Below are 23431 nucleotides of genomic sequence, written 5' to 3' on the forward strand. Positions count from 1 at the left end.
ATTTATTCACACCTCATCCAAAAAAAAAGATGGTTATTTACACGTAGTAACAGTTCTATTTAGAACTGTATTGTCCTGAAGAACCCTTTAAATGCTGAAATGGTCCTTAGTGTTGGAGTTTAGGGTTCTTTATTCCCGCCTTTTTGTTTTTCAAATCTGTAACTGTTAAGCCTCCTCACTGCTGATGCTCTGGAGCTCAGCTATAGAGTTCTCAACGGGTCGGGTCGGCCCGACAAACCCGACGGGACCCGCGGGTTCGGGCCGGGTTCGGGTCGAAAATATAATCAAATGACTCGGGTCGGGTCGGACCTCGGGCTTAATCTTTTCCGCTCAGTAAAAAAAACCAACAAAAAAAAAAAAAAACATTTATTAATCATCGCTGCTGTTCACCGTAAAGAAAGTCTTGCTGCTGCGTGTAACGTGCATCATGGAGAGGGGCGGCGGCAGACCTGACGCCGCTGCGTGCACGCCTTTAGTCTGGAGAAGATGGAGTTGGTGAGAAGTAAACTTGCCGCAGGTGAATTCACCGTCGCTACTACAGCCTATTTATATATTTAAAGTTTATTGTTTCAGTTGTTTGTATTGTTAAAAGGCATGAACATTAAAGGTTGATTTGAATTCCCATCTGCTGGTCATGATAATACATGTATGAGAGAAAAAAAAATCCGACGCGGCATCGGGCCGCGGGCCGGGTTCGGGCAGATAATTCATGTTTATGTGTCGGGTTACATCGGGTCCGGGCTTTAAAAGCCACGGGCCGGGTCGGGTCGGGTTGTAATTTTCAGGCCCGTTGAGAACTCTACTCAGCTATACAAGTACACAGACTTTCAGCATACTCTCAACAGGTAAATGATTTATTTCTTAAAATGTCTACAAATGATAACTTTAAAAATTGTAGGTTTCTTAACAATCATGTCTTTTTAGTTTAACTGAACATGTAAGTGTAAGCAGCTCCATTCAGTTAAGGATACTCATCTTCTCTTCTCCACAAAGTAAGTAACAAAGATATGGAATTTATGATCCATATTGTTTTATTATTATTTTTTTTAAATTATGACTTTATGCCTAAACATAACCAGTCACAAAAAAACATTAAAGCTATCCCATGACTTTATGACACATTTTCCTTTTAACATGGTTAAGGGCTCATACTGTCCATTTTTGCCTTTATGAACATGATTGTTTTTACATAATCAAATGGAAGAGGCACAATGTAACTCTAAACTCGATTGTGTATTTCAGATGCTGTCACGTATCATAACCTCATCATCTGCTGAGAGAAACTGACACTCAGAATACACACTTAATGAAGGACATAAAGAGATCATAGAGGACTGTGAAGATATTTCACTGGAACTTGGTCTTCATTACATCTATATTGTGTTCAATGTCATTTGTTATTTATTAATGTATTCAGCTAACAACTGTTGTTAGAGCACTGTCTTTTTTGCTACAATCTGCCGGTTCAATAAAACATAAAAGTACCTAATTGACACAACATGCTGTTTTTTTTTTATATGTAAAACCCAAATGGGGAACAAGATATAAGAAGACCAGGCAGATAGAGGACAAATAATAATAATAATAATAATAATAATATATATAAAAATAATATTAATAATAGTATATTATAGTATATATTATAATGAGCTAATATTAATGAAAATATATATATATATATATATATATATATATTTAACCTATAAATAAATAGGTTATTTGTAACACCATTAAGGTCCTATGAGCACTTTTAAAGCATGGTTCTATATGGAACCTTATAAAAAGGGTTCTATTTAGCACCAAAAGGGTTCTGCTATTGTTACAAGCCGAAGAACCCTAATTTGGTACTGTTTAGAACCATTTTTCGTAAGAGTGTACTGTTGAATCCTACGTATCATCAGCGCTCAGATTCGCTTCCATGTCGCTGTCAAGTACGACTTGCAGTCTGTGAGGTAAACTAAACGCTATTGGCTATTTGAAAAGGGGGAGGGGCCATTCAATATGTCCCGCTTTAGCTTCCTGTTTCAGTGGAAATTACGTCAACGCATCATACAAAGCTGATACAAAGGCACTTTAGTGGGCCTTTAAGAAAGGCAGTAGACAGCAAGCCAGCTAACTAGACTTTGGAATAGAGCCAATCAGGGTTCCTATTTGGGAAACCCTGAGAACAGAAACAAGAGAAAGCTTTATTATTATCATGTAGAGGTGTAGGGTTATTGTTACTTGACAGTTAGAATAGAGGCTGTGTTGTCAAAAAGTCATAACCAATACCAGTCATTTGTAAAACTCTCTGTCTTACTAATTGTTTGGCAGATTTCAGAAATTATTCAAGATTATTTAAATCCTCTTTCCCTCAAGGCTTTATCACACATGATTTGTTTCACAAGCTGTTTTTATTCTCCACGACTTAGTAGTGCCACACACTTTTAATCACGAGGTTTGAATTTCAGTCTTTATGCCGTAATTATATGTTTGCTTTTGTCATTTCAAACAGGTCCTTAAAAGAAAATCAGTGGGACAGGTCAGATGATTTTTATCCCTGAATCAATTGCTTGTGGATAGGGAGGATACGTTTAAACAATGCAACGTCATTTGTTAAATTGGAAAGTGTTGAAAAGCGCTGTGGGATATTGTGTCTTGTGATGCCTGGGCTCTGTGCCAAGCTAAAAAACTGGCTAAATGTCTTAGATGGCCATTGAGAAATGTACATCTGCTCATTACGCTCCGATAGAGAGAGAGAATTCCTTTAATTGAGTTTCAATGTGATTTTTTTTCTCACTTGGAACAACATTTTGCGATTGCATCTGTTATGAGTGACCTGATTTTGTCTTTGCAAGTGCCGGCATTACATGAAATATTTTAAAAAGAAAGAAAATGTGATTAGATGTGTATGTTGGTAACATGATCCTTTAGGACAAACACTCTTTACACAAGAAATCAGATGTTGTCATACTACTGCAGACTGTAGTTAAGTTAGAAGAGTTCCTACTTTTAGTCAGTTACTCCCCAAGACTCTTGGGGACTGGCATCCACAACACATTTGCTGTTTGTTTCAGCTGGGTAATGCTTACTAAGAATCGATCTGGAGAGCAGTCACGTCCAACGGCCACAAAAGATGCAGTGACTAAACCTAAATGCGAGAGTCAGGGAGTTTCTCTTGCATCAGCTCATGTGGATATTCCTCCTCTTCATTCTGCCTCCACACTGCTGCCACACGACTCACACCTCGTCTTCCATCCCAGCATCCCGTGGGATTTCTTTCCTTCAGCTTCTTTAATTGAGTGGGTGATATGTGTGACCAGCAGCCAACCTGATAAAACTCCTCAATGGTTTCTAGGACCATCATTGCCTCTTGTTTTGACTTGGATTTGCCACCTTAAAAAAAAAATCGGAACGGAAAATCCGCCTATTTTCAGTAATCCATCTTTTTAGTGCATCTTTATATAACCTTGATTCATCCGCCGAACGGCGGCAAAAATACAAAGCCATTCTGCTGAAAAATGAGGCATGGAAATTTCCACAGGCCTTTTGATTTTGAATACTGAATAAACATCCCTCAGAAGCTGGAGTTCGGAGAGAGGTTTGGGATGAAATTGGCTTTCGGTAAAACGTGGAATGAGGTTGGACCATATTTGTGTTTGGCCCTGTTGTCCAGTGCAGTAGCAACCAGGCCGGGGTCTCGTGAGCATGACAGTTAGAGCGAGCGTCTGTTTGACGTGATTGCCGCCAGCCGAGCAGATGGATCTACTGTTGTGAGATTATTCACATGCCAATTTTCCAAATACACAATGGTCGAGACCTCTAAAACTCAAATTGAATTACTGTAACAGTGGCCATTTTCAATCAACATTGAAGAGCAATGCATTCGTCATAATGACAGTTAATTTCTTTCAAATTGTGACATACATCCGAGTTAAACAGATTATCAGAAAAGGAAAATGTTGTGTGTGGACTTGGTTCTATGCATCAGTTGTTGATTGGATGAATGTGAGCGGTGTAGGAAAGGAGCAGAGTTTAAGCAGACTCAGTGATTGGAGAAGTATGGTGTTTCACAGGAAGATTGAGTTGTGACACTTTGTAATATGCATGGATGAATTTTTCACAATAAGACATAACATACTTTTAGAAAATAGAGTATATATTTTAATTTCATACTGACTTAAAGATTTCAATGTTAAATTGGTCTTTCTGTCATTCACAAATTGTCCAAATTTGCGCATTACACATGCTCAATTTTGTCCTAAAATGTCCTATGTCCTAACTACATGTCTACATGCGACGCGTGATAAAAGGTATCTTTTCCATGTTAATCAGAGTTTTTGTCCTAACCAGCCGCGACACGCGACGATTCTATTTTAGAAACGGTTCCTATTTCTGCGACGTTGCGGCTGACAGATCCGCCCACACAGAGATCTCATTGGATGGAAATTCTGCGTGTCATGAATATTTAATCATCAAACATGGGCAAAGTTCAAAGGCATTCAATTCTCTACGATAAATCCTACAAATTCCACAAAGACATCAGGAAAAAGGATTCCATCTGGAGAAGCATAGCTGAAGCATTGAATACACATGCTAAGTTAAGTTAGCGAATGAATGAATGAATGAAGCTTTTAGCTATATAGTACTAATGAAGCATCAACCTGTGTAAAACAAATTCCGCTTTACTTTTAATGTAGAGTGAATAGGCATGACGATTTGTGTCCCTGTATATCCAGGGGTGTCTCTGTATCCAGACAATCTACTGAAATACTCACCTGTGGCACATAGCATACGCTGTCCTCAGTGCAGCTTCTCCAGTTAGCAACCCTATTCGTGGAGAAGACACACCAACAGCCCACATTTTTAACATCTCTCTGTACTGACCTATCTTTTATATATATGGAATGTAATGTTAATAGTTATTAATGATTTGAACTAACATATGGTAGTTCACCATGGTGTGCAGGTCAATATTTTTTATTATGTACTGTATAATGCATAGCCTATTATGTATGCTTTCCCATGCTGATTAAAATCATAAGCTAGTGGCAGAAATATATCCAAAATGTGCATGGATTAAAGACAGTGCAAAACGGTTCAACAGAAATTAAACCATTTTATTCTGAACTGGTGAAAATTAAATAAAGATACCACAAGAGTAAATCATGGAAGTTTACAGCAATCAGATTGCATCAATTCCAAATGTTTGATACAACTAATTTTTAGAGCGGCTCCAAGAACTACATTTGGATGTTTTCAAATTTATTGATCAGAAACATGCATTCCTGCCTGAGAGCTGAAGTAATCCACAAACTTCTCTCGCACATATGATGCTTCCAGGCTTCCTCTGTTGGGGCGTTCAGTCAGCCCCCTCAAGGACACATCTTCAGATGCCTCTCTGAGCTAGTGTTCTGCTACACTTGAGTGTGTCAGCATGTTGTGCAGAATGCATGTCACAACAATCATGGTGTCTGTGGTCTTGGGCATCAAGTTAATGTCTCTGTGGAAAATTCGTCAGCACGAGGATAGTATGCCGAATGCTTTTTCCACTGTCATTCGGGCTCTGCTGAGGCGGTAATTTAAATCTGCCTTTCTTCCCTGGGTAGGGTCTCATTAAGCAGGGCTTGAGAGGGAATGCGGCATCTCCAACCATCACGTAGGGAAGTCTTCCCAGGTCCTCAGCACTTTTCCTCAGGAACACTCAGTGACTTCTCCTTCATTCCTTTGTCTAGTGTGGAGTTGCTGTAGACTCCCTCCCTCACTGCTTTTTCCAAAATCACCAACATGGATTGCGATGGATTTATAGTTGGCGTCAACAAGGGCAAGGAGAATGATGGAGAAAGAGCCTTTATAATTGTAAAAAAGGCTTCCAGATTTTGGCGGAGCAGTGATGTAGATGTGTTTCCCAATGCATTTTGGAAAATCCCACCGAATTTCAAAGGACAAAGCTATGTCCTCCCACATTCCCTTCATGGGCTTTGGGAGATATATTGGCAACATTCGTTCTTCAATGGCCCTACATGTCTCCTTGATACAGTCGGACACTGTCTGGACTCTGAGACGATAGCAGTACGCCGGACTGTGCATCGAGTCTCCTGTTGCCAAATACCTGTGAATAAAAAACACATTGTTAGAGTTTGTGAACAATGCATCTGTGTTTATTTTACAGATTATGAAACACTAAAGTCCAAGTGGAAAAATCTAGGAGACACATTTGTGAGAATCATAAGCAGACCACGCCCACCGAGTGGTTCAGGGGAAACTACACAAAAGGAATGAAAATACTATCACTATATGACATTCCTTTTGCCATATATTCAGCCAAGAATGTAAGATTCTTTGTTATCAAACTACAACATTCTGTCATATGTTAGTTCAAACATTGCATTTTTATCATTTAATTTAGGGTATTTTATTATTTGCTTTCCTCGGGACAAGGAGCAACTTGGATAACTACAGTCACACCAATGAATTTGCATGTGAAGAACAAGATGATGATGGAGAAAATAAAGACAGAGAGCATTCAATGGATGAAGGAGAAAGAGGAAGTGAGAGAGAGTACACCATGACAGGAGATGAGCAAGAAAATGCAACATCAAGACCTAGAAGAGGAGGTCAGCTAAAGAAGAGGTGGTCAGCTGCACAAGTGGAAACCTCAAAGCTGTACAAATTTCTTCAGCAGCCAATGCCTTATGAAGATCCTGATGAACTTTTTTTTATTGAGTTTGGCACCTGAGCTGAGGAAAATAACGGTAAATAAAGGGCAATTAAAAATCAAATTAATGTCACTCATTGTCAGCTGGGAGGATGAGCAGCATCAAAAGCCCAGGCCTATGTCTACTTATCAATTTGCACCTCAATACCACGTGGAACCTCACAACTACATGCGTAATCATACACACAGCCTGCCAAATCATCCTCATTTTTCAGCTGCACCATCACAGCATAGCTGGGGAAATTTACACAGTTAAAGTGATACTCCACTTTAAAATCATATACTCACCCTCATGTTGTTTCAAACCTGTATGAATTTCTTTCTTCTGCTGAACAGAAAGGAAGATATTTAGAAGAATGTCAGTAACCAGACAGTTTCTGGTACCATTGACTTCCATAGTATATTTTTTTTCCTACTATGGAAGTCAATGGTACCAGAAACTGTCTGGTTACTGACTTTCTTCTAAATATCTTCCTTTCTGTTCAGCAGAAGAAAGAAATTCATACAGGTTTGAAACAACTTGAGGGTGAGTAAATGATGACAGAATTTTCATTTTTGGGTGAACTATCCCTTTAAGCTCTGACACGCACACACACATAAGCGTGTAGTAGATGCATGCAGACCACTCACACAGACAGACACCCAAGCAGACACAAACACTTTGTTCTGAAGAATACATTCCTACATGTTTGCGTAGTTTAATCTTATTTCAATATTTCATTGATGATTTACACCCAGTTTCTCCCATGTGCACAACCAAATATACTGTTTACAGCATCATACTTTGCTATACAAGGATGTATTGTGATTGTCAATTTGGTAACTAAACAGAATTTTATTAATTTTAGTGACAACATTTTACAATGTTCACATGGTACAATGACTGGTAGGCTACTGTTTTTAATATTGTATTACATTTTGTATTTATATTTGTAAATTTCACAATTTCAATTCAATTCTTGTGATTTGATTCCGATCTTAATTCAATATCGATTAATTCGGATAAATGTTAGGTACAGTAGTTACATGTTAATTTTTCTCAAGAAATTGTTTTATTATAATAACATTTATACCGTTATAATATTTTAATGATATAAGTACAAATATAATAAATGTGCACTATATTACATCTATTTAGCAAAATATTCCTCTCTATAGCTAATTCTAGCCAACTCACATGCTATGGTCATTAAATGGCTTTCCTGAGGTAAATGTAACGTTATGTTCTCCAGCTGTTTTATTGACCTCTTTCCGCAGTTGAAAAACACTGCTTGATATTATGTACGAGGCATAAACATTTCGGCAAGTTGTACTGAATATTTCAACATACCTATTGTTCATTTGTGCTTATGTAAGGGATAATGTAATCCCTCCGTTTCGCGTCGGGGTCCTCATCACCCTGTCGGGGGTTTATTCTGAGATAACAATCTGGATGTACATTATCCCGCTTATTACACGGCTACTTGCCAAATACATGTAAGTAAATAATTAGACACTCTATGTGAGCAGTTGCTAGCGTGGCAAGTTTAAACTAGACGGACATTTAAGAGATACCACTTATTACACAGCATTTCGTCACAAATAATTACGGGGATAAGATATATTGATTTCAGATTAAACTGTTTTAAAGTCGTACCTGTTTGTCTCTTATAATCCAACAGTGTACAAGACAATAGTCACAAAATGGCAGCAGCTGCGTTTGTATGAAACGAGAGAGCGAGTCCACGATACTGGATAGATTAATTAAATAACTGTACACAAAATATTGATTCGACTGAGTTTTGATAAATTATTAGCTCAACTTCCATGAAGAAAAAACGTTCCTAGCAAGTGTATAGCGCTGCTGACTTGGGTAACCCAGATGAGCCTGTGTTATCTCTTTTCAGCGGTTGTTATCGAGGAGAATAACATACCGCTGGATGGCGCGATTGACCAATCAGAATCAAGTATTCCACAGAGCCGTGTACTATTAACTAGTAGCAAAGAGTAAGATGATTGGTTCACGTACCACTTGAACCGAGGCGATTTAACGATCTGTCACATCACAATTACAAGCTCCAAAACGGTATTTATTGTTTGAATTTTGTCATAAAATTTACAGAATCTGAAAGCTGAGAATGTTTCATTTCAAAAGTGTCCTGCTCTGTCTTGTCCGTCGGTGTCAGTGTCCTCTTTGCTTCACGATTTTTCTCTGCCTGAGAAAATGGATGTGTGGCGTAAGAGCGTGTGTCTCAAAACATTCATGTACTTGTTTCCTATCTCCATCATATCACAAAGTCTAGTTTGACCAAACTTTTCCCCTGCAAGGTGATCATTTTCCCTCTTTCACATTTTTGCTAAATAATACACTACTGGAACAATTGGATCCAGCATTTTCGGGAACAACAGACAAAATTTCTTGTCTCGGATTTCAAAAATTGTATTGCATCTGAAGCAATTATATTCGTGCAAGCTCACCTTCCTTGGTTTGTCTTGTCAAAGCTTTTATCTCTAAATTGCCTTCGATTTGTGCGGCTTCTTACAGTCATTAGTTTTATTTCAGTCCTCCCCTGAGTGCCGCAGCATGAAACGTTAAAATGCACTTTCTTTTGCCACATTTAAATCAATGTCATGAAATCATCTTCGTTTTTAGACATTTTGAAAGAATAATCAAATCGTTATGTTGGTCTCAAATGAATTACATTTAAAAAAATCAAGCTGTAATTCTTTTATTTAGTAGCAAACCATTTAAATTTTGTTCATGATTTAGACTTTACAGTGAAATTGTTTCCAAGCCTCTGTTACTGCACACAATACTGTGCAATGTTGTCCTCAAGCCATTAAGGAATTGTCATATTCATGAGATGAGTGCGCATGAATGCCACAATAATGCTGTAACTACTTGTGTGAAACTCTTTCAGCCACAACTTTTATATGAATAAAGCTGAGACGGAGAATAGTGATAAAGCTTGTCAGAAACAGTAATCCTTTAATTTGATTAGCTATCAGCCGTGCGCAACAAAACTATGTTTTCTGAACGTGAAGGAACTATGTTAACATATCAGTACAGACCTTTATTTTTTTTTTTTTTTTTTTTGCTAGTTCAATCAATTGTCACAAACAACCTAACAATGCCTATTATGTGAAAGGATGGTTTCTACTTTAATTATATGTTCATGATGTCCAGTGATGTATTTTAAAACAACAATGGACATTAATGAGACGTGTAGCACATCAACGGCGCTAGCTATTTTCAGTCATTCTTTACATGTTATGAGAAACACATCACATTATTGTCTCAGTCTAACAGTTGTGGTGTGTCATCATCCATAGTTCTCAATTTCATATTTTATTTTCAAGCTTGTGTTTATGATAATATGTCTAACTAGCTGGTTTTTTTTTTTTAAATCAAGTTTAAAGGAGAACTCCGGTCAATTTTAACATTGAGCTCATTTTTTTGTAAATTTGGAGTGCTGTCAGTACAGAGAACAACGACAAAAATCGGTGTTGCCTACACCGTGTTATCCTCTTTTTAAAATTTGCACCCTGTTGACTTCAATGGGGCAAGTTTTAAACCTGCTTTTAGCCTCTTAACATCCTTGATGTGTCATTACAAGTGCCCAGCCATTGTGAGTGATTCCTTCAGAGTGAACACGCGGTGAATCTGACTGCAGTAGATGTGCAAGATATGAATAAAAATGATGTTATTTCAGCCAGCGCACATACCTGTATTTACATCCTGTTTTCGGTTGAAGTCCACAGTAGTCGATTGTCGAGTTCACGCGCATGATCGTACGTACTAAACCTATGCGCGTGAACTCGACAATCGATTACTGTGGACTTCGACCGAAAACAGGATGTAAATACAGGTATGTGCGCTGGCTGAAATAACATCATTTTTATTCATATCTTGCACATCTACTGCAGTCAGATTCACCGCGTGTTCACTCTGAAGGAATCACTTACAATGGCTGGGCACTTGTAATGACACATCAAGGATGTTAAGAGGCTAAAAGCAGGTTTAAAACTTGCCCCATTGAAGTCAACAGGGTGCAAATTTTAAAAAGAGGATAACAAGGTGTAGGCAACACCGATTTTTGCCGTTGTTCTCTGTACTGACAGCACTCCAAATGTACAAAAAAATGAGCTCAATGTTAAAATTGACCGGAGTTCTCCTTTAAGCTAGATGTGTTTTGCAACATGTTTGCTGGTTTCTAGCTAGTCCAAGCTGTTTATTATCTGGTTCAAGCTGTTTGGCAAGCCACCATCCACCAATAAACTGCTTTAGTCACTTATAACCACACTTATGAAAAATAACCATGGTTTTACTATAGTAAAACTATGAATGTATCACCATGAATGTATTTTTTTTTAACAATATTGCAGTGATACTAAAACTGTAGTGACCATGAATGTTGTAACTATAGCTATTTTACAATGGTTTTATTAAAAAGCAAACAAAAAACATAGTTAAATCATGGTTACTGTAGTAAAACCATGCTGAATTTGTAGCTACTTATTTACTGAAAAAAGTTAAACCGTGGTTAATTTTGTAGTTACTTTTGTTTACTACAACGCCCATAGTTAATTTTCATAAGGACTGCTTAGACTAGCTAATGGCCTGCTAAAAACCAGCTTGGATTAGCTAATGACAATCTTAAACTTGCTATGTTGATTAGTTACCATGCTAACAACACAGCTACTAGCTTGAGCTTTATATTCCAGGAGGGAATACAAGTGCTAAGATAGCAGCTGTTCATTAGCATTAGCAACAAAATTAGCAAGAATTTGCCTGTTGAACTTATACTAGCAATAACATCTAACTTAGAGCACTTTGAGTGTCATTGCAAACCACAACATGAAAATAATTATGTTGGGCCCAGAAAGCATAAGTGAACTCCACAGAGATCCACCTAAAGAAGACGCAGCGTTTCGCAGACTAAAACTATGAAACAACTCACGAGCAGATGTTCATTACTCTTATTTCTCAGAATATATCTCTTCGGCAGGATGGGTGAATTATTAATCATGTTTAATGAAGTCAGAGTAATTTTAATATGGCCTACTGCAAGCACTCTAAGATTTAATTAAGTGCTGTATTAGCTTAGAGGAGGCATATTGTCCTTCTCTGATCTTCAGATGTTGATTCGCAGAAGGATAAGCCAGAGGATTTAGATAATTAGTCACATTTGTCTTGTTCATATTCAACTCTTTGTCTCACTCATTTTTATTGCTAATTACAGGGTAAAAGGGGGAAAATATGTTACCTATGTGCAATTCAGTGCCATTATAAACAATTTATCATCTTATTCAGATATTAAAAACATTGATGGAATAATAATTGTATTATTCATTGTTCATATGTTTTTATTGTTAAAAGGCCAGTTTGTTGTGATTATGTTCTGTTTTAGCATCATGTTTTTGGTGTGCCTGACTGTGCCTATTAGATTCCATAGTTCCTAATTACGCACCTGTTTCTGGTCAGTTCATTACCTCTCCTTGTGTATTTAAAGGCCCACTGAAGTGCCTTGAAACGCGCAGCTTTGTATGATGTGCTGACGTAATTTCCACTGAAACAGGAAGCTAAAGCGGGACATATTGAATGGCCCCTCCCCCTTTTAAAATAGCCAATAGTGTTTAGTTTACCTCACAGACTGCAAGTCGTACTTGACAGCGACATGGAACCGAATCCGAGCGCTGATGCATTGGATTCAATAGTAACGTTAGATGTGTGAATAAATTCTAGCCATTTCATTCTGAAAACGGAATAAAACTCGAGCGTTTGAGCAACCCAACCCATATTGCTCGATGACGTGACAACGGTAGTGATGTCCGGTTCGTGAACGAATCGTTCTTTTGAACTGGTTCTTTTTTGTGAACCGGTCGAACCAATTAACCAAATCGAACTGAATCGTTCAAAACAGAGTCAGCGCTGTGCGTTTACTTCTGAACGCACAGTCAGGTACAGCCACTTTCGCTTTGGCCAGGTGGTGCTTATAGCATAGGGGGCGGAGCTTCAGATTCTAGAGAGCATTTTGATTGGACAGAAGATGTGATGAGAAGCTGAAGTCCGCTGTGATGTCATAAAAATCTGTGATCCATCTTAGCGGAAGTGAGAGACTGTAATTTTGAATGCTTTTATCTCCTAAATGCGAATTGTGTCATTGTTTTGGAACACACCAGCTTATTTATAACATTAAGGCTAACATATTCATTCTAAGAGCTAAAAAACTTAAATTTTGAATTCAGGGTGCCTTTAAAGTCCCCTGTTGTCAATCATTTTTATCCCTTAAAACTCATCTTTGATCAGCAAAAGGACATATTTAAACGTTTATTCCTTGAAAAAAATGTGTCATGCCTTAAAATAGCTTGAATTTAACTCTTCACCTGTGCCTCATTTAGTATACATGGTTCTATGAATATGCAAATGAGCCCCGCCTCCACTCACTCACTCCAGCTCAGAGATCCACTCATTGACGATCAGTCGTTGATCTGATTGGTTCTGACCTCTTTTTGACGTCAGAAACACCAGCGATTTCAAACCGTGTTTTTGAGACTGATTCACTGCAGTTTTAAGGAGAAAATACTCAGCAATGGTGTTGACTTATGAATTTGCACATGGTTTGTCTAAAACACCACATAGACATATAAACAATATTAAAAGCTTGATTTTCAACACAGCGTGACTGTGCTGAAATGCCTGGTACTTGCCGAGTACTTATGCCTGCTACAGACAATCCTCACAAGATCATTACAAATCACACTGTACATCATGGATCTTATAAACTTGGGTACAACATGTATGCAGACTGTGCAATGATGACACCTATTGAACTGTAGGCTACGACACACGTTAGTATAGAAGAATGAAATGTCATCAGCATGTGCTAGTGGTGAACAAATAGAGCGAGATGAATCGCACTTTGGCAATTATGGTTTTATGTGCGCTGAAAAAAAGACAAGGAATCGAAAGAGGAGAATATGGACGCAGTCATGGGAAGGGAAAAGAGACCAACTTGGCATGCCAGCTTTGCAAATGGAGCTTGAGGTAAGTAGTTTTAAGTTTTAGCATCATAATCAATACGCCATTTCATGTTGCAGTTTTATTTTAAAGTCAGTAGACATAGGCCGTAGCAGCAAATACACTGTGAGATGATCATGCATCTTGTCATTTATTCACAAATACACTGTCGAGACCGGTCTCGAGACCGATTTCTGCTTTCTCTGACTCGTCTTGGACTTGTTCCTTCAAAGACTCGGTCTCGACTCGGTCTCGACCCTTCAAAGACTCGGTCTTGACTCGGACTCGGCATAGGCGGTCTCGTCCCCATCACTAAATTCTAGTGTATTGTCAAAATTGGGAAATATTGGAAAATGTTATAAAGTAGCTAAGCCTACTAATTTAGACATACCACTAGAAAATTTGTATTTGCTCTGCATGTCCTAACTATGACTAAACTATGTCCTAACTATGTCCCCTTAAAAAAGTCAGGGTGGGCTTAACATGTTGATGACAGAGCAGCACTATTGAAGCACTGTTGAAGCAGTTTAGAAAAATAGGCAGAAGATGATGCATGTGGTAGGGATTTTTTTAATGATAGTAAAAGCATAGTCCATATTAAGACGTTAAGACTGCTCCTCTAAACAATTCCCAATCTAGCTTAGTCTGTAGGCCTAACTGTTGATTATTAACTGGGGTGATATTAAATCATGAATATGAAAACTGACATGTTTTTATGGTCTTGGTCTCGACTCCTAAAGACTCGGTCTCGACTCGGACTTGCTTCCTCAAAGACTCGGACTCGACTGTATTTGAAAACCAACGGACTCGGTCTTAACTCGGACTCGACCCTTCAAAGACTCGGTCTTGATTCGGACTCGGCATAGGCGGTCTCGTCCCCATCACTACCAAAATCGTACAATGTGTACCACGCATTTGTTTCCTCAGTTCTGTGTGTATACACACACACACACTCACACACACTTCACGCGCATCATTTTCTGTGATAGTTGTACATTCCCTGGTTTGTCCTGACCAATGAAGCCTTTCACTGTTCTTGACAAAAAATCCTCCAGGTACTGCCAGTTCTTTGTTTTCCCAGCATGCTCTGCACATTTCAGTTCTTCCCCACAGTGACTATATGATGTGGAGATCTAGCTTTGTAACTCTGGACAACCGAGGAATTCATAACCATCACAAAAGACATTTTTATGATCTTATTATTTTTCTTAGATTTCATCTCTCTTATTTTCTCTCTTGCTGCTTTTACAAAAGGGACAAAGTTATGAAGCGTAAGTGAGTTGTACATGCATGCGCTTTATTGAATGTACACCAGTGCTCTTGTCAGTGTAAACCTCCTCTAGTTCATTTGACTTGACAGCTCAATAGCTTTGCAGTGATCACTCAACACAGACAGAGTGAACTGTGGGATATGCTGATGCCCCCTCATCTGTCTGTCTTTTAGAATGCGTTACGTGAAAATCTGTCTCTCCCACGCGCTCACACACACAGACACCTTGCAGAGGTAAAGGGCATGCTTTTGTGTTAGCAATTTTTTATGTTTCAGAACTCAGAGGCTTTTTATCCATCGAGACCTCATGGTCTACACTGCGTTGCCATGACAACCACTGCTCTAACAGGGTGTTGTTTGCGGGGCTCGGCTCTCATAACTGGATGTGTTCATGCACCATAGACGGCACTTAAATCAAACAAACACTATATGTGAGACCTGAAGGCCTGAGGTTTGTTCAGTATAAATTATAGACATTTCTGCATCAGGCACCATGCTGCCATTCACAACGCTCTCTGAGTATAGCACATATACATCAGAGTGAGGCTGTGGCTCTTATGGTTTTGAAGTGAACTGAATATGTGATGCTTTTATAATGATCTTTACTTGGAATATAATAAAAGGATTTCTTAGGCCAGTGTCCCCTGGTATACAAATTATGCAATATCTCTTTGCAATTTAAAATCTCTGAGATGAAAAAATAAAAGGGATGGATGGATGGCCGGACAGACAGACAGATGGAGATAGATAGATAGATAGATAGATAGATAGATAGATAGATAGATAGATAGATAGATAGATAGATAGATAGATAGATAGATATTAGATTTATAGATAGATAGATATTAGATTTATAGATATATAGATAGATAGACAGATAGACAGACAGACAGATAGATAGACATTAGATAGATAGATAGATAGACAGATAGATAGATAGATAGATAGACATCAGATAGAAAGATAGATAGATAGATAGATAGATAGATAGATAGATAGATAGATAGATAGATAGATAGATAGATAGACATTAGATTTATAGATGGACAGACAGACATTAGATAGATAGATAGATGGATAGACAGCCATTAGATAGATTGATGGACATATATATATATATATATATATATATATATATATATATATATATATATATATATATATATATGGCACTTACAGGCTTTTGCATCTGAACTCTTTATATATAGAGAGAGTTCAGGAAATAATTATATTTATAATATGAGGTCTGAATATATAGAATTAAAGTCTGAATATATAAAACGAATGTTTGAATATATATGGAATGAAAGTCTGAATATATATAGAATGAAAGTCTGAATATATATAGAATGAAAGTCTGAATATATATAGAATGAAAGATATAGAATGAAAGTCTGAATATATAAAACGAATGTTTGAATATATATGGAATGAAAGTCTGAATATATATAGAATGAAAGTCTGAATATATATAGAATGAAAGATATAGAATGAAAGTGAATATATAAAACGAATGTTTGAATATATATGGAATGAAAGTCTGAATATATATAGAATGAAAGTCTGAATATATATAGAATGAAAGTCTAAATATATATAGAATGAAAGATATAGAATGAAAGTCTGAATATATAGAATGAATGTCTGAATATATAAAATGAAAGTCTGAATATATATATATATATATATATATATATATATATATATAGAATGAATGTCTGCATATATAGAATGAAAGTCTGAATATATATAGAATGAATGTCTGAATATATAAAATGAAAGTCTGAATATATATAGAATGAATGTCTGAATATATAAAATGAAAGTCTGAATATATATAGAATGAATGTCTGAATATATAGAATGAAAGTCTGAATATATATGAATGTCTGAATATATAAAATGAAAGTCTGAATATATATATATATATATAGAATGAAAGTCTGACTATATATAGAATGAAAGTCTGAATATATAGAATGAATGTCTGAATATATAAAATGAAAGTCTGAATATATATATATATATATATATAGAATGAATGTCTGCATATATAGAATGAAAGTCTGAATATATATAGAATGAATGTCTGAATATATAAAATGAAAGTCTGAATATATATAGAATGAATGTCTGAATATATAAAATGAAAGTCTGAATATATATAGAATGAATGTCTGAATATATAGAATGAAAGTCTGAATATATATGAATGTCTGAATATATAAAATGAAAGTCTGAATATATATATATATATATATATATATATATATATATATAGAATGAAAGTCTGACTATATATAGAATGAAAGTCTGAATATATAGAATGAATGTCTGAATATATAAAATGAAAGTCTGAATATATATAGAATGAAAGTCTGAATATATAGAATGAAAGTCCGAATATATAGAATGAAAGTCTGAATATATATATATATAGAATGAAAGTCTGAATATATATAGAATGAAAGTCTAAATGTATATGAAAGTGTGAATATGTAAAAAGAAAGTGTACATTTGACAATTCTCACTGAATAATGTGTAGCTTGTTTTAGCCTTTTGAATTGTGATTCATTTAAACATGTCATTCCCTGAAATTTTCCAATACTTTGGTGAGCTACAAGACTTTTTTGCAACAGTTGGTCATACTCCAAACAACATAAACAATTTGGAGTCTACATCACGTCATCTCGAGGATCATATTTAAATTCTTGCAACATTCTTAGCGCTTATGGGCAGTCATGTTCAACAAAATGTTGCTGAAAGAACATTATGCATCATTCTCGAAGGAATTTATGAATCTTATGAATTCACCGCATTCGCTCTTCCGCGATGAAATAGCGAATTCATTTCTTTATCAGTAGAACGATGTTGAGTACGGTTGCCAGTATTTTGGCCCGTACACGCTTTCGCCAGGGTGTTAATTAGATGATCGTTACTTAAAATTGCTGCTACTAAATTTCGTGCAGACTCGCTCATTGTTCAAAATGTGTATAAAAATAGTAGATGAATAACACAAGATGGCGCTGATAACATCAGATTTTCATTCCATATATTCAGACATTCGTTTTATATATTCAGACTTTCATTCTATATATATTCAGACTTTCATTCTATATATATTCAGACTTTCATTCTATATATATATTCAGACTTTCATTCCATATATTCAGACTTTCATTTTATATATTCAGACTTTCATTCTATATATTCAGATTTTCATTCTATATATTCAGACTTCATATTATAAATATAATTATTTCCTGAACGGCTTGCCATAATATATATATATATATATATATATATATATATATATATATATATATATATATATATATATATATATATATAAGAGTTCAGATGCAAAAGCCTCTAAGTGCCATCTGCAATTTTCTTCTAGAATGATCATTTTTATCCAGCTCGTATGTTTAAGTTCAGTAATTTCACTTAAATGACAATGAAGATTACCTATTAATTGTCATTTAAGTGAAATTACCGAACTTAAATATATGAGCTTGATAAAAATGATCATTCTAGAAGAAAATTTCAGATGGCACTTAGAGGCTTTTGCATCTGAACTCTTTATGAAACAGTAAAGCACACCATTGTAGAAACTCCTCACGTCCACAGAATCAGCATTTGTGAACTGATATATTTGTGTCCCCATTCTTATTCTCTAGTGCTTGTCACAGGTTTTTTGATCATCTGCTCCAGAGCAGCTGAGAGACATACTGACAAGCTTCTAAGAGATTACGCAACTACTGTACAGCACACTGCGATTGTTTAACGCTTAGCAGACAGGGATGCTCTCGGTGATGCCTGTAAAACATAAAAAAAACGCTGAATTCTCGCTTTCATTGTCATCCCGGTATGTGTGCTGTCAAGGAGCCACTATACGACAAATGCACAAACCTGAACAAGACGTGCAACAACACATGGCAGCATTCCTGCTCGCAACGGCCAACAGAATATGTGCAAAATCTCAGACTGCATGATCTTTTTCATTGCGCTCGTGATTGCACGGTCAGTGGAGATGATCATCAGGACTCAGTGCTCTGACTTCCTGTGGTGATAGAGACCCTGATCAATGATATCATCAACTGATGGAGAGCTTGATAGCAGGAACACAAGCCCCGTCGTGGGAATAATTGATTGAAGGTGTGTTTTGGTCTCCTCTGTGAGGCAGTTAATGAACAAGCTAACACATTATAAAAAGAGTGTGATGTTTGCTCAAAGTACACTCTTGTATTGAATGTAAGCATCACAGTGGAGGCAAGTGTGAGATTGCCATGGGCTTTACTTTGTTTTGAAATGTGGTGGGCACAGTTGGGGGTGGGATTTGGTCGAGTGGTTGAAACATTGCTTAGCTTGTGAATGCTAATTAGGTTTGCACAAATAATTTTACATTTTTTTTTTTTTTAATTGATTTTAGAAGTTAGAAGTCTTTGCAAGAGGTATACAAACTTTTTGATGCCCAGGAACTTCAAATCTGATGATCCATTACTGAGCGACCCCATTCTGAAAATATAAAGGCAGCTGTATTTTATTTATTTATTTATTTATTTATTTGTCCTTGTATAAAGATCCATTTATACAGCATAGAGGGGAAAACAAAGCATGCCAACATGTTTTTACTAATTGGCTTTTAACTATTGTAGGATTGGGCATATTTTCAACCCATTGTTAGATTTAAAAAAAAATAAAAAAATGTCATGATTGTTCTCAGCCTTTAAAGAGGATTACTAAACATTAATTCAGTAATTAATAACATAATTACATTCATTAAATATATTGTATTTGTAACGAGTCCACTGTAGGCAAGTTTGCAGATGTGCAGTTTTATTTAAACAAAACATGAACAAAATACATAATAAACAAGACTTGACTTGACTATAAAATAACCAAAAACGTAGACTTAAGCATAGACATGAGCATTGACATGAACTTGACCTATACATAGACTCACCAAATAATGGGGTACATGGACAATACTAGACAAAGTAACAGGGCAAACATGAGGGCTTAAATACACAACGGCTGATAACTAAACAAGACACACCTGTAAACAATCAAGACAATGAACCAATAGGCTTGTTCGACTTCATACAACGCTTCGCAGACCGATCGGCGGCTGACTTAAAGCAGTGGATGCCATTTAGAAATTGTGTCCGACTTGAGTGTCACCGACGCCATGTGACTGTGACGTATGCCATCAAAGCACCACAAGAGCGAATCGAGATTATAGGCTTTTGTTGAACTTTATTCTTGTACAAACATACGCTCTATTAAGCAGTGCATAAAGTATTGAATGAAAATGTGTCTGAAAAGTCTGTGTATTTGACAAATATTGCTTTTTTTTTTTTTACTTCAGCTGTGGTAAAGTATGCAAACATCCGACCCTTCATGGGGGGTTGAAGGGCCAGGCCAGTGGAGGGAGACAGGACCTGGACCATGGCATGACATGGCAATGGCGGACCTGGGCAGAGGAGCATGGGTGGACCTGGAGCATGCAGGGAACCAGGGAGGTGCAGGCAGTTCAGGGAGCCAGGAGGGATTGGCCTCCGTGGCCTTAGCAAGGAACCTATAGCCCCCACCAAAAAACTTCCTGGGAGGCCCGATGGGGCTGTGGGCTGGAGCGGGTTCATGGGCTGAAGCCATCACTGGACTCTGGTCTTTGCAGCAGTGGAGGGCCAATCTTTGCCCAAGCTTGGTTTCTATAGTCCCCCCAATATGCGGCCAATACGGCTGGAGACTCTGGCGTGGCGGCCATGTTGGCTGAAGGCTCAGGCGTGGTGGACATCTTGGCTGAAGGCCCACGCCAGAGTCTCCAACCCCAGAGTCTTCAAAGTGTGCATTGCTCCACGGCCCAAAGCTCGCCATTGCTCCAGGACCCAGGCCTGTCACTGCTCCATGATCCAGGTCCAGTTCCCCTGCATGTGCCTGACCCTCCATCCCTCCCCCTGGACCACCCTCCTGGACTTTGTGTTTTGATTATGGTGGATGTTCACCTTAAGGCATTAGGGTTTGCCTTTTTTGAGGAAGGAATATGTCACGTTTGGTTTTGAGTTTTGTTCATGTTCTTGTTTTCATGTCTTATTTTGTAATTCTCATAGTTTGTCATGTGATTCCCTTGCAGTCATGTGATCATGTCTTGTGCTTCCCCTGGTGGTTTTTGGTCATGTGTCCAATGTTCTTATTTGTTCCTTGTTTTATGTGTCATGTTTTGATTGGTTCATTGTGTTCAGGTGTTTCTTGTTTGGCCATTGGTCGTGTGTATATATATATAGCCCTCATGTTTCATTGGTCTCTTGTTGAGTAATGTTCCCTGTAACCGCTGTTGGAGAGCTCTGTTCATGTTTAGTTCAAGTTTGAGTCTATTCATTGTCAAGTCTTGTATATTTTGTTTATGTTTGGATGGATGGATGGGTGGATGGGTGGATGGGTGGGTGGATGGGTGGATGGGTGGATGGATGGGTGGATGGGTGGGTGGGTGTGTGGATGGATGGGTGGGTGGACGAAAACCTCAAAATCTTAAAGATTTTGACATCAGAAAGGAGTCATATACAGTATGCATTACATACTGACAACTAATGTAGTCACATACTGACATATTATGACTGCAACATATAACCTTCACCAAGCTCCAGGAAAAGTTTTCTGTTCTATTTAATACAGGCAGTATCAACAACTCAAAAGCTCTGTCACCGAAGCCAATCACACCTCCAGAGAACCAACTTCTAAAAGAACAGGATTTTGACACTTTCTAAAGAAAATATGAGAAGTGCTTGGCTGACCTGCTTCTATGATACTGAGTGTTGTTGCCAGGCTATTGCTAGGTGTTCTAGGTCTGTTTTTCTCACTAAATCTATTATGGCTTCAGAAGACTTACTGCACACAGGAGTTCAATTAAAATGGAAAGGTCCTTGTTCTTTGTCATAGTATGTAAATTCAGGACTCTCTTAAAAAAATAAGAGCGTACAGGTTAGAAATGACATTTTTGGGGTAAATAATATTGAATTAGTACTGTTTTTTCTGAAGATACTTTTGTTGGCCTTTAAAAACACAGCCCTAAAACCAAACTGACAGGGATGGCTAGGCTACAACATTGAACGGACAGTTTTGTTCCAGCACAGAATGCCTAACTGAGTCCTTGACATTTTAAGTTAATTCTACATGAAGAACGTCAGTGGTATTTTGAGGGTCTGTAGCTAAGAACTGTGCACGAAAATTGTTGAACCAATGTTGGTAAATTTAAGCAACGCTCAGACACAGTGACCTTTTCTAAAGCAGCAACCCTCTGAAGCGATAAGCTGCTACTCTCTCAGGTATATTGTAATGAGGGTTGTGGAGGGAGAAGACGCTTGCCTATAAAGCTCTAGACTTTGTCACTGAAGCTGAAGATGTTTCAAAGAGTCCATTGATTCAAACTAGCACTTTCTTCATGCTTAGTTCTGCTTTATGAATATGAAATAAATGGGCGACACTTTAGAATAATGGTGCGTCATTAATAGGTAACTATGCAAGAAGTAATGCAGGACAAATCAAATGAGTAGTACTACATTAAAACTTCGGCTATTACTTTAACTAACGTGGAAACAAGTTTAACTAATCAGTAATTAATATCAAATTTAGGGTTGCACTTTAGTTTACAGTATGTGCACTTACAGTGTACTGACCTGAGTAAGTACTGGTTAATATAAGGTACTGTAACTACAGGGGTTAAGGTTAGATTTAGGGGTCGGTTCAGGGTTAGTACCTAGTTATTACTCAGTTCTTATTAGGTCCTTATTATAATTACTAAACGAGATTAGTCTCATTATGACTATCAACTAACTTCAAATTATAAAGAATTACCAATTAATTACTAATCACAACATTATTGTGTGTCTGAGACATAATCAATCATATTTTTACTCTGAATATAGTTATAAAATGCATCACAAATTACTCAAGTGTTGCCTAGTCACTCTGCAGGAACTACTAGTGATCTGAACCATTATTTTAAAGTGAAAAACATTACACATCTCAGGCATGTTAATGTATATCCAAGTATGTCCTTGTTCACTTCAACATTACTCTCCAATCCTTACTGTAAAGCCAAAGTAGAATTACATTATTCAGGAAGGTACAGTGTGTGACTACCACTCAAATGTCGATGTGTCCTCTTAGATGTCTGGACATATCTGCAGAAGTTTCTCAAAGATGGACCAGTCATGGAACAGCTTAAAATGATTTGTAAAACAATGGATTTAAGGTTTTTTTTTTTTTGTTTTTTGTTTTTTTTTGCCATGCCACTCACACTTTTGCCATGTTCGAATTCCAACCTGCACAAAATTGGATTTGGACTGACAGTCTGAACAAGGTTTAAGTCTTAAGGATTTCTAGAAACTTTCAGGCAGGTGTGTTGGGCCAAGCTGGAGCTAAACTCTGCAAGACATTGGCCCTCCAGGAGATTGTAGATCAG

Source organism: Squalius cephalus (genome assembly GCF_949319135.1).
Source record: "Squalius cephalus genome assembly, chromosome: 13".
Lineage (NCBI taxonomy): Eukaryota > Metazoa > Chordata > Actinopteri > Cypriniformes > Leuciscidae > Squalius > Squalius cephalus.